Consider the following 14,126-nt stretch of genomic DNA (forward strand, 5'->3'; position numbering starts at 1 on the left):
ATCAAATCCTCATATTTTACAGAATTTTACAACATTTTGCAGATTTTATCCAGTGAGAGATCCATTAAATGAAGAATGAAGAAAAATGATTAAATTCAATTTTAAAAGGGAGATAAAAGCAAAAATAATCTGTTTTAGTGTAAAGTTATGATTTGGAAAATGATATTATTTGCTGCCTAAATCAATTTTTCTCTATAGTAGCCTGCTTTTAATTTGAATTCCTGCAAAAGCAGCATGATATTTCATCATGTTTAACCGCATTTTACTAATTTTCCCAGTGAGAGGTCTATAAAATGTGTCTTATCTTCACTTATGTTTTAGATGTAAAAATTGGGAGAAAAAGCAGATATAGTCTGTTTCAATGCATCAGTGTGAAGTTATTTTAGATTATTTGTCTGTATTTTGGTAAATCTATACACTGCTGTTGTATTTTGTGTCTTTTTCTGGTGGTTTTGATGTTTTTTTTTTTAACATTTCTGGCTGATTTTGGTTCTTTTTGAAGTCATTTTGAATGTTTTTTGTGCTGAATTTTAGCTTCATTTTTGGGATTTCATCTGTTTTGTGGTGATTTTGGGTGTTTTCGCTGACATATTGGAATGCTTCAGGGTGGCTTTGGCTCTTTTTGAGGTGATTTTGTGTCTTTTTGTGGTAATTTTGGCTGGTTTGTGGTGATTTTGCATGTTTATTGTACTAAATTTCAGATTTAGTTGCAACTTCACTTGTTTTGTGGTAGTTTTGGTCCTTTTTGTGGTAAAATTTGGCCGTTCTTGTGATGATTTTCCATGTTTATGCTGGCATATTTCAATGTTTCACTATAATTTTGACTTTTTTTGTCTAATTTTGCAAATTTTTCTTCTAAATATGAGTTTATGTTTTTTTTTGGTAATTTTGGTGTGTTTTGTGGTCATTTAGGCCATTTTCGAGTATTTAGATAATTATTTTAGGTGATTTAACTGTATTTTGGTAAATCTATACTGTACTGCTGTTGTGTTTTCTGATGACACACTGCAGTGGATCTTCTGTACTTCTTGATGCTTTGACTGTAATGTTCAGTCAGCGTTGTTGTTAAATGAAGAATCCTTGGTGTTGCTGCAGAAAATCGATCACAGACTGAATATTTGTCGTATTTTTCACGTCTTTTCTGATTAGTGGGAGCAAACGTTTTGTTTCCAGGAACTCAATCAGTCCTGGAGTGAATAATTCTGGATAAAAAGCTCTTCTTTAATGATCACAAACGCCAGCGGCTGCTCTTTCTGTCTGCAGATTACGGTTTTTATGAAATGAAAACTTTAATGAAATGCAGCTGAAGCGTGGGGATTAAACGTGTCGGCTCATACTTTCAGTCTATCGCGTTAATCTATGCGTTTGTGGCGACATGTGGACATGTAGGTCACAGATTAAACCCCGTAAATAACACCACACTGCAGTTCTTTACTGACCTCTGGACCGGGTTTCCTGAATCAAACCCGCTAATCGCTGCTAAAAGAATGAAGGTTTTAACTCTAAAGTTCACTTTAACTTACTGTTATTCTTTCCATTTTTTTGTTCCGTGTGGTTAAATTGCAGATATTACATTACGGGGAAAATAGCATTAAAGATCAATTTATTGTTAAAAAAGGTGAAAATGTAAATTAAATTCACATAAAAATCTGTAGTTTCTTCTTTGATATTATTTAACTATAAAATTATAGATTTTAAATGAATTTAAAGTAAAGAGTGTTGTTCTTTTACAGCCATTTAAAAGAAAAATTATGACAAAAAAGCATTAATTTACATATTAGCTGTAAAATAACACTAAACAGAAGGCCTGTTGCTGACAGATTTTTAGTTCTGTTGGTACTTATTGTAATGTTTTTACTGTTATTTACTTTTATTACTATATTTTAAGATTTATTTTTGTTATTTACTCTCTGTATTTCCTGATTTAAAAAGGGATGTTTTTCCACCATTTTCAGTTCACTGAGGACATATTAAATCAGGACCAGGTGAGGCTCCGTTCACTCTTTATTACCGGTTTAGTTTCCCAGACGTCTCCTGAGATCCAGTGGTTTAAATCCACTCTGTTTCCTGCTGCATGCATTCATCGTTCACAAAATGACAAAAACAAGACACAAAACGACAAAAAATGAGACAAAAATGACAAAAAATGAGACGAAAATGACAAAAAATGAGACAAAAATGACACAAATTGAGACACAAAAGGATCAAAATGAGACACAAAATGACAAAAAATGAGACAAAAATGGCAAAAAATGAGACAAAAATGACACAAATTGAGACACAAAATGACAAAAAAAAGAGACAAAAAATGAGAAAAATTTAGACATAAAATGATTACAAATTAGACATAAAGTGGCAAAAAGAAAATATGGCAAAAATGAAAAATCAGACATGAAATGACAAAAAACTTGGCGAAAATGACAAAAACGCCACAAAAAATGACAAATGAGACACAAAATGACAATAAATTGGATAAAATGACAAAAATGAGACAGACTCCTGAGATTTTAGTGGTTTAAATCTAGTCCATTTCCTGCTGCTTGTGTTTATCATGGAGGCGTCCCCACTCGTCCATCGTCGGCGTCCCCTCGTCCCTCAGCTCTTTGCTGGAGACTGGAGGCACGTTTCCACGGCGATGCAGCGTTGTGCATTCAGAGCACGCCTGGTGCTGCTAATTGTAATTCAGCGGCGCTAACGGCGGCCGCCCTGAGCGGCTCCACTTCACTCCTCTCCAGCCTCATTTAGGATCATTCTCATGTCAGTCAGTAAACAAGGACTCTGAAACATCGGCTTCTCAGTCCCTTCTGTGAGAGTTAAAACTCATTCCTGCTGCTTCTGAAGCAACAAAACCTACAAACGTCTTCACTTCAGAGCTGAAGACGGACAAGTGTTAAAATCTGATTTAGAGGAAACACATAGAAGAAATAAACCTGAAAGTTAAGGTTCTGTAAAATCTGCCTCCTCAGAGTCAGCTGATTCTGTATCTACAGGAACGTTAGTGGAGTTAGACTCAAAAACAGTAAAACGAGACACAAAGTGACGGCAAAACTTAGACACAAAATGACAAAAATGAGACACAATGTGACAACAAATTATACCAAGTGCACAAAAGAGAACAAAAAAAGAGACCCAAAGCAACATAAACAAGATAAGGAAAACCCCAGAAAAATTCAATAAAGAAAAGAAATGACACAAATCATACATAAAACAATAGAAAAGAGACAAAAAGACACACAAAATGATGACAACTAAAAAGGCAAAACATAAAATGACAAAGTAAGACCAAAAACACAAGAGACAAAGAGAGACAAAAAAGAGACACAAAAGAAAAACAATAAAACGGCAAAACACAACATGAGACACAAAATGCAACAAAACAAAATCAAAATTAATAAATGACACAAATGAAATAAAAAAAATACAAACAACGTGAAACAAGACAAAAAGACACAAAAGGTTGAAAATAATGGCAAAAAAAATGATAATGCTGCCTCCACCGTGCTTCACCTCATGATGCTGCCTCCACCGTGCTTCACATCATGATGCTGCCTCCACCGTGCTTCACCTCACGATGCTGCCTCCACCGTGCTTCACATCATGATGCTGCCTCCACCGTGCTTCACATCATGATGCTGCCACCACCGTGCTTCATCATGATGCTGCCACCACCATGCTTCACATCATGATGCTGCCTCCACCGTGCTTCACATCATGATGCTGCCACCACCGTGCTTCATCATGATGCTGCCACCACCATGCTTCACATCATGATGCTGCCTCCACCGTGCTTCACCTCATGATGCTGCCTCCACCGTGCTTCACCTCATGATGCTGCCTCCACCGTGCTTCATCATGATGCTGCCACCACCATGCTTCACATCATGATGCTGCCACCACCATGCTTCACATCATGATGCTGCCTCCACCGTGCTTCACCTCATGATGCTGCCTCCACCGTGCTTCACCTCATGATGCTGCCTCCACCGTGCTTCATCATGATGCTGCCACCACCATGCTTCACATCATGATGCTGCCTCCACCGTGCTTCACATCATGATGCTGCCACCACCGTGCTTCATCATGATGCTGCCACCACCATGCTTCACATCATGATGCTGCCTCCACCGTGCTTCACATCATGATGCTGCCTCCACCGTGCTTCACATCATAATGCTGCCTCCACCGTGCTTCACCTCATGATGCCGCCTCCACCGTGCTTCACATCATAATGCTGCCTCCACCGTGCTTCATCTCATGATGCTGCCTCCACCGTACTTCACATCATGATGCCGCCTCCACCGTGCTTCACATCATGATGCCGCCTCCACCGTGCTTCACCTCATGATGCCGCCTCCACCGTGCTTCACATCATGATGCCGCCTCCACCGTGCTTCACATCATGATGCTGCCACCACCGTACTTCACATCATGATGCCGCCTCCACCGTGCTTCACATCATGATGCCGCCTCCACCGTGCTTCACATCATGATGCTGCCTCCACCGTGCTTCACATCATGATGCTGCCTCCACCGTGCTTCACCTCATGATGCTGCCTCCACCGTGCTTCACCTCATGATGCTGCCTCCACCGTGCTTCACCTCATGATGCTGCCTCCACCGTGCTTCACATCATGATGCTGCCTCCACCGTGCTTCACATCATGATGCTGCCTCCACCGTGCTTCACCTCATGATGCCGCCTCCACCGTGCTTCACCTCATGATGCCGCCTCCACCGTGCTTCACCTCATGATGCCGCCTCCACCGTGCTTCACATCATGATGCCGCCTCCACCGTGCTTCATCTCATGATGCCGCCTCCACCGTGCTTCACATCATGATGCTGCCACCACCATGCTTCACATCATGATGCTGCCTCCACCGTGCTTCACATCATGATGCTGCCACCACCATGCTTCACATCATGATGCTGCCTCCACCGTGCTTCACATCATGATGCTGCCACCACCATGCTTCACATCATGATGCTGCCTCCACCGTGCTTCACATCATGATGCTGCCTCCACCGTGCTTCACATCATGATGCTGCCACCACCGTGCTTCATCATGATGCTGCCACCACCATGCTTCACATCATGATGCTGCCACCACCATGCTTCACATCATGATGCTGCCTCCACCGTGCTTCACATCATGATGCTGCCACCACCGTGCTTCATCATGATGCTGCCACCACCATGCTTCACATCATGATGCTGCCTCCACCGTGCTTCACCTCATGATGCTGCCTCCACCGTGCTTCACATCATGATGCTGCCTCCACCGTGCTTCACCTCATGATGCCGCCTCCACCGTGCTTCACATCATAATGCTGCCTCCACCGTGCTTCATCTCATGATGCTGCCTCCACCGTGCTTCACATCATGATGCCGCCTCCACCGTGCTTCACATCATGATGCCGCCTCCACCGTGCTTCACCTCATGATGCCGCCTCCACCGTGCTTCACATCATGATGCCGCCTCCACCGTGCTTCACATCATGATGCTGCCACCACCGTACTTCACATCATGATGCCGCCTCCACCGTGCTTCACATCATGATGCCGCCTCCACCGTGCTTCACATCATGATGCCGCCTCCACCGTGCTTCACATCATGATGCCGCCACCACCGTGCTTCACATCATGATGCTGCCTCCACCGTGCTTCACATCATGATGCCGCCTCCACCGTGCTTCACCTCATGATGCTGCCTCCACCGTGCTTCACATCATGATGCTGCCTCCACCGTGCTTCACATCATGATGCCGCCTCCACCGTGCTTCACATCATGATGCTGCCTCCACCGTGCTTCACATCATGATGCTGCCACCACCGTGCTTCACATCATGATGCTGCCTCCACCGTGCTTCACATCATGATGCTGCCTCCACCGTGCTTCACATCATGATGCTGCCTCCACCATGCTTAAATGACATCAGCCTCCATTTCTAACTATTATAGACTTAGTTTTTAATAAACGGTTCATGGCTGTTTAAGACAATTCCCGAAAACAGTTTTGTCATTAAAATCCTGTGAAAATCTAACTAGAAAACATCAGATGTGATAAAATATGATTCATATTCATGTGAACTTCCTAACTTCAGGGTCAGTTATTGAGTAAAGCTGATCACAGTGTTCTGTGACGCTTCGGTACGACCCGTGCTCTCCTGAACACGGATCAAACATGTTAATTCCAGGTGCTTTGATGTCACCGTGACTCCACCTGGACGTTCAACAATGGGACGCCTGTCCTCTGCTGCTTCCTGCTAGCATTCAGACTCTGTCGCTCTCCACATTCAGACTCTTTTTTACACCTGCCGCTCGCTATTTTCCTTTTTGTCATCAAAGAAAGACCTTGTGCTAACTTTCCTCCACACCGCCGGCACATTCTCTGCTTTTCAACACGGAGAACTCAATTATCCTCAGACATAAAAAACAAAATGTTTTAATCTATAACGAGTTGTTCTTCATAAATGAGTAATACGTGTAACTATTGATTCTTATTGATGATAAATAAACCATCTGGCTGCTTCTGATTTATCGATCAGTTAAAGACACGGATCAGAACTCTCTTTTATCCAGTCTGATTCATCTCTACTGTCTATATGTTTAATCCTGATAATAACTGCAAGATCAAGCCTCATTTTTCCATTTTTCATCTTAATAAACCCCCATATGTTGAAATGTACCAGAGAGGGAACACTTGTCTTTGAATAACTGGTGAAAGGCGACAGGATGATGTCTGTAATCCCGCTAAGTCGCCTCATTTGAATCAGCCGTTAGATTTAGTTCAATGTCCAGAAACTGAGATAAATCAGATCCAAACAGAGACATTCTGCAGGCTGTGAGAAGTCCTTTGAAAGTCCTAAAGCCCAGGAACCCCCATCTATCTATCTATCCATCCATCCATCCATCCATCCATCCATCCATCCATCTATCCATCTATCCATCTATCTATCTATCTATCTATCTGCCTATTCGTCTGCAGAGGTGGAAGAAGTGTTCAGATCCTGTATTTATTAAAAGTACCACAGCAGAAATGTGAAAAAGAACTCCATTCTGAGTGTTTTTGTGGCAGCTTGTAGCTCCGGTTTGATGTTCAGGGACAGCAGATGAAGCTGAAGCCTCCACAAGACATGATTAATTCAAGAGGAAGGAAGAAAAATCAAAGTTCTGACACAAATCTGTTCTCAGTTTTACTCTAATCTTTGTTTTTCACTCAGATTTTGGATCAGTTGACAATTTAGTGAAATGTGACACGTTTCATCTAAATCACGAGTCGACTGCAGACACTCACGACTATGAACGACTATACATGATTAAAAACAATCATAGACTACTACACAAAACTACACACGACTATAGATGACAACATATGACTATAGATGACAACACACGACTATAGATGACAACAGACGACCATAGATGACAACACACGACTATAGATAACACACGACTATAGATGACAACACACGACTACAGATGACAACAGCCGACTATAGATGACAACACACGACTATAGATGACAACACACGACTACAGATGACAACACACGACTATAGATGACAACAGACGACCATAGATGACAACACACGACTATAGATAACACACGACTATAGATGACAACACACGACTACAGATGACAACAGACGACTATAGATGACAACACACGACTACAGATGACAACAGACGACTATAGATGACAACACACGACTACAGATGACGACTATAGATGACAACACACGACTATAGATGACAACAGATGACTATAGATGACAACACACGACTATAGATGACATCATATGACTATAGATGACAACATATGACTATAGATGACAACACACGACTATAGATGACAACACACGACTATAGATGACAACATATGACTATAGATGACAACACACGACTATAGATGACAACAGACGACCATAGATGACAACACACGACTATAGATAACACACGACTATAGATGACAACACACGACTACAGATGACAACAGACGACTATAGATGACAACACACGACTACAGATGACAACAGACGACTATAGATGACAACACACGACTATAGATGACAACACACGACTACAGATGACGACTATAGATGACAACACACGACTATAGATGACAACAGATGACTATAGATGACAACATATGACAACATAAGACATCTGTACATGACAATACACCACTATAGACTACAGTGACTATAGACTACTACACACAACTATAGATGACTGTAAACAACTATATATGACAACAGATGACTGTAGACGACAATAGATGACTGTAGATGACTATAGACGACTATAGATGACTGTAGATGAGTGTAAGATAAGATAAGATAGACTTTATTGATCTCACAAAGGAGAAATTTACTGTTACAGGGCTCTTAGGAACAAAAAACAGAGGAGTGCAAAAAGTCACAAAAGTGCAAAAAAACTAGCTGACGCCTGGATTCAAACCCCAACCTTCCTGGTGAAAGACAGCTACTCTACCAACTGAGCCATGCTGCTCCATAGACAACTGTAGATGACTGTAGATGACTATAGAGGATTGTAGACGATTATAGACAAATATAGATGACTATAGATGATTATAGACGACTGTAGACGACTGTAGACGACTGTAGACGACTGTAGACGACTGTAGATGACTGTAGATGACTGTAGACGACAATAGATGACTGTAGACAACTATAGATGACTATAGATGACTATAGATGACTGTAGACGACTATAGACGACTATAGGCGACTATAGAGGACTGTAGACGACTGTAGACGACTGTAGATGACTATAGATGACTATAGATGACTGTAGATGACTGTAGATGACTGTAGATGACTGTAGATGACTGTAGATGGCTGTAGACGACTATAGAGGACTGTAGTTGACTGTCGATGGCTATAGACGACTATAGAGGACTGTAGTTGACTGTCGATGGCTATAGACGACTGTAGATGGCTATAGAGGACTGTAGTTGACTGTAGATGACTGTAGACGACTATAGACGACTGTAGACAACTGTAGATGACTGTAGATGACTGTAGATGACTATAGAGGATTGTAGACGATTATAGACAAATATAGATGACTATAGATGATTATAGATGACTGTAGAAGACTGTAGACGACTGTAGATGACTGTAGATGACTGTAGATGACTGTAGACGACAATAGATGACTGTAGACAACTATAGATGACTATAGATGACTATAGATGACTGTAGACGACTATAGACGACAATAGGCGACTATAGAGGACTGTAGATGACTGTAGACGACTGTAGATGACTATAGATGACTATAGATGACTATAGATGACTATAGATGACTGTAGACGACTATAGACGACTATAGACGACTATAGGCGACTATAGAGGACTGTAGACAACTGTAGATGACTATAGATGACTATAGATGACTGTAGATGACTGTAGATGGCTATAGACGACTATAGAGGACTGTAGTTGACTGTCGATGGCTATAGACGACTGTAGATGGCTATAGAGGACTGTAGTTGACTGTAGATGACTGTAGACGACTATAGACGACTGTAGATGACTGTAGATGACTATAGATGACTGTAGATGGCTGTAGATGACTGTAGATGACTGTAGACGACTATAGACGACTGTAGACAACTGTAGATGACTGTAGATGACTGTAGATGACTATAGAGGATTGTAGACGATTATAGACAAATATAGATGACTATAGATGATTATAGATGACTGTAGACGACTGTAGACGACTGTAGATGACTTTAGATGACTGTAGACGACAATAGATGACTGTAGACAACTATAGATGACTATAGATGACTATAGATGACTATAGATGACTGTAGACGACTATAGACGACTATAGGCGACTATAGAGGACTGTAGACGACTGTAGACGACTGTAGATGACTATAGATGACTATAGATGACTGTAGATGACTGTAGATGACTGTAGATGGCTATAGACGACTATAGAGGACTGTAGTTGACTGTCGATGACTATAGACGACTGTAGATGGCTATAGAGGACTGTAGTTGACTGTAGATGACTGTAGACGACTGTAGACGACTGTAGACGACTGTAGATGACTATAGATGACTGTAGATGGCTGTAGATGACTGTAGATGACTGTAGACGACTATAGACGACTGTAGATGACTGTAGATGACTGTAGATGACTATAGATGACTATAGACGACTGTAGATGACTATAGACGACTATAGAGGACTGTAGATGACTGTAGATGGCTATAGACGACTGTAGATGGCTATAGACGACTGTAGATGACTGTAGATGACTATAGATGACTGCAGATGGCTATAGACGACTGTAGATGACTGTAGATGACTATAGATGACTGCAGACGACTGTAGACGACTGTAGACGACTGTAGATGACTGTAGATGACTGTAGAGGACTGTAGATGACTATAGAGGACTGTAGATGACTATGGATGACTGTAGACGACTGTAGATGACTGTAGATGACTATAGATGACTGTAGATGGCTATAGACGACTGTAGATGACTGTAGATGACTATAGATGACTGCAGACGACTGTAGACGACTGTAGACGACTGTAGATGACTGTAGATGACTGTAGACGACAATAGATGACTGTAGACAACTTTAGATGACTATAGATGACTATAGATGACTGTAGACGACTATAGACGACTATAGGCGACTATAGAGGACTGTAGACGACTGTAGACGACTGTAGATGACTATAGATGACTATAGATGACTGTAGATGACTGTAGATGGCTATAGACGACTATAGAGGACTGTAGTTGACTGTCGATGGCTATAGACGACTGTAGATGGCTATAGATGACTGTAGATGACTGTAGATGGCTGTAGATGACTGTAGATGACTGTAGACGACTATAGACAACTGTAGACAACTGTAGTTGACTGTAGATGACTATAGAGGACTGTAGATGACTATGGATGACTGTAGACGACTGTAGATGACTGTAGATGGCTGTAGATGACTGTAGATGACTGTAGACGACTATAGACAACTGTAGACAACTGTAGTTGACTGTAGATGGCTATAGAGGACTGTAGATGACTGTAGATGGCTGTAGATGACTGTAGATGACTGTAGACGACTATAGACAACTGTAGACAACTGTAGTTGACTGTAGATGACTATAGAGGACTGTAGATGACTATGGATGACTGTAGACGACTGTAGATGACTGTAGATGACTATAGATGACTGTAGATGGCTATAGACGACTGTAGACGACTGTAGACGACTGTAGACAACTGTAGATGACTGTAGATGACTATAGACGACTATAGAGGACTGTAGACGACTGTAGATGACTGTAGACGACTATAGAGGACTGTAGACGACTGTAGATCACTGTAGATGACTATAGACGACTGTAGACGACTATAGATGACTGTAGATGCTATAGACGACTGTAGATCACTGTAGATGACTATAGAGGACTGTAGACGACTGTAGATGACTATAGATGACTATAGATGACTGTAGACGACTATAGATGACTGTAGATGCTATAGACGACTGTAGATGACTGTAGATGACTGTAGACGACAATAGATGACTGTAGACAACTATAGATGACTATAGATGACTATAGATGACTATAGATGACTGTAGACGACTATAGACGACTATAGACGACTATAGGCGACTATAGAGGACTGTAGACGACTGTAGATGACTATAGATGACTATAGATGACTGTAGATGACTGTAGATGGCTATAGACGACTATAGAGGACTGTAGTTGACTGTCGATGGCTATAGACGACTGTAGATGGCTATAGAGGACTGTAGTTGACTGTAGATGACTGTAGACGACTATAGACGACTGTAGATGACTGTAGATGACTATAGATGACTGTAGATGGCTGTAGATGACTGTAGATGACTGTAGACGACTATAGACGACTGTAGACAACTGTAGATGACTGTAGATGACTGTAGATGACTATAGAGGATTGTAGACGATTATAGACAAATATAGATGACTACAGATGATTATAGATGACTGTAGACGACTGTAGACGACTGTAGACGACTGTAGACGACTGTAGATGACTGTAGATGACTGTAGACGACAATAGATGACTGTAGACAACTATAGATGACTATAGATGACTATAGATGACTATAGATGACTGTAGACGACTATAGACGACTATAGGCGACTATAGAGGACTGTAGACGACTGTAGACGACTGTAGATGACTATAGATGACTATAGATGACTGTAGATGACTGTAGATGACTGTAGATGGCTATAGACGACTATAGAGGACTGTAGTTGACTGTCGATGACTATAGACGACTGTAGATGGCTATAGAGGACTGTAGTTGACTGTAGATGACTGTAGACGACTGTAGACGACTGTAGACGACTGTAGATGACTGTAGATGGCTGTAGATGACTGTAGATGACTGTAGACGACTATAGACGACTGTAGATGACTGTAGATGACTGTAGATGACTATAGATGACTATAGACGACTGTAGATGACTATAGACGACTATAGAGGACTGTAGATGACTGTAGATGGCTATAGACGACTGTAGATGGCTATAGACGACTGTAGATGACTGTAGATGACTATAGATGACTGCAGATGGCTATAGACGACTGTAGATGACTGTAGATGACTATAGATGACTGCAGACGACTGTAGACGACTGTAGACGACTGTAGATGACTGTAGATGACTGTAGAGGACTGTAGATGACTATAGAGGACTGCAGACGACTGTAGACGACTGTAGACGACTGTAGATGACTGTAGATGACTATAGATGACTGTAGATGGCTATAGACGACTGTAGATGACTGTAGATGACTATAGATGACTGCAGACGACTGTAGACGACTGTAGACGACTGTAGATGACTGTAGATGACTGTAGACGACAATAGATGACTGTAGACAACTTTAGATGACTATAGATGACTATAGATGACTGTAGACGACTATAGACGACTATAGGCGACTATAGAGGACTGTAGACGACTGTAGACGACTGTAGATGACTATAGATGACTATAGATGACTGTAGATGACTGTAGATGGCTATAGACGACTATAGAGGACTGTAGTTGACTGTCGATGGCTATAGACGACTGTAGATGGCTATAGATGACTGTAGATGACTGTAGATGGCTGTAGATGACTGTAGATGACTGTAGACGACTATAGACAACTGTAGACAACTGTAGTTGACTGTAGATGACTATAGAGGACTGTAGATGACTATGGATGACTGTAGACGACTGTAGATGACTGTAGATGGCTGTAGATGACTGTAGATGACTGTAGACGACTATAGACAACTGTAGACAACTGTAGTTGACTGTAGATGGCTATAGAGGACTGTAGATGACTGTAGATGGCTGTAGATGACTGTAGATGACTGTAGACGACTATAGACAACTGTAGACAACTGTAGTTGACTGTAGATGACTATAGAGGACTGTAGATGACTATGGATGACTGTAGACGACTGTAGATGACTGTAGATGACTATAGATGACTGTAGATGGCTATAGACGACTGTAGACGACTGTAGACGACTGTAGACAACTGTAGATGACTGTAGATGACTATAGACGACTATAGAGGACTGTAGACGACTGTAGATGACTGTAGACGACTATAGAGGACTGTAGACGACTGTAGATCACTGTAGATGACTATAGACGACTGTAGACGACTATAGATGACTGTAGATGCTATAGACGACTGTAGATGACTGTAGATGACTATAGAGGACTGTAGACGACTGTAGATGACTATAGACGACTATAGAGGACTGTAGATGACTAGATGACTATAGATGACTATAGATGGCTATAGACGACTGTAGATGACTGTAGACGACTATAGAGGACTGTAGACGACTGTAGACGACTGTAGATGACTATAGATGACTGTAGATGGCTATAGACAACGGTAGATGACTGTAGACGACTATAGATGACTGTAGACGACTATAGACGACTGTAAATGACTGTAGATGGCTGTAGACGACTGTAGATGACTATAGATGACTGTAGACGACTGTAGATGACTATAGACGACTATAGAGGACTGTAGATGACTAGATGA

General features: G+C 41.5%; 1 long non-coding RNA gene across 4 annotated transcripts; it reads right to left on the bottom strand.

Moving 5' to 3' along the window:
* Positions 1-4,209: 4,209 nt before the first annotated feature.
* Positions 4,210-7,310, bottom strand: LOC127536926 (uncharacterized). 4 transcript variants are annotated; one of them, XR_007946156.1, is made up of 4 exons: positions 5,756-7,310; positions 5,379-5,436; positions 4,426-4,541; positions 4,210-4,338 (listed from the first exon to the last, which is right to left on the bottom strand). It is a non-coding gene; the product is annotated as an uncharacterized LOC127536926 (long non-coding RNA). The 4 variants fall into 4 exon arrangements; XR_007946157.1 differs by having other exon boundaries at positions 5,727-7,310; XR_007946160.1 differs by lacking the exon at positions 5,379-5,436.
* Between the last annotated feature and the right edge of the window lie 6,816 nt (positions 7,311-14,126).

This window comes from Acanthochromis polyacanthus, chromosome 13 (assembly GCF_021347895.1).
Source record: "Acanthochromis polyacanthus isolate Apoly-LR-REF ecotype Palm Island chromosome 13, KAUST_Apoly_ChrSc, whole genome shotgun sequence".
NCBI lineage: Eukaryota > Metazoa > Chordata > Actinopteri > Pomacentridae > Acanthochromis > Acanthochromis polyacanthus.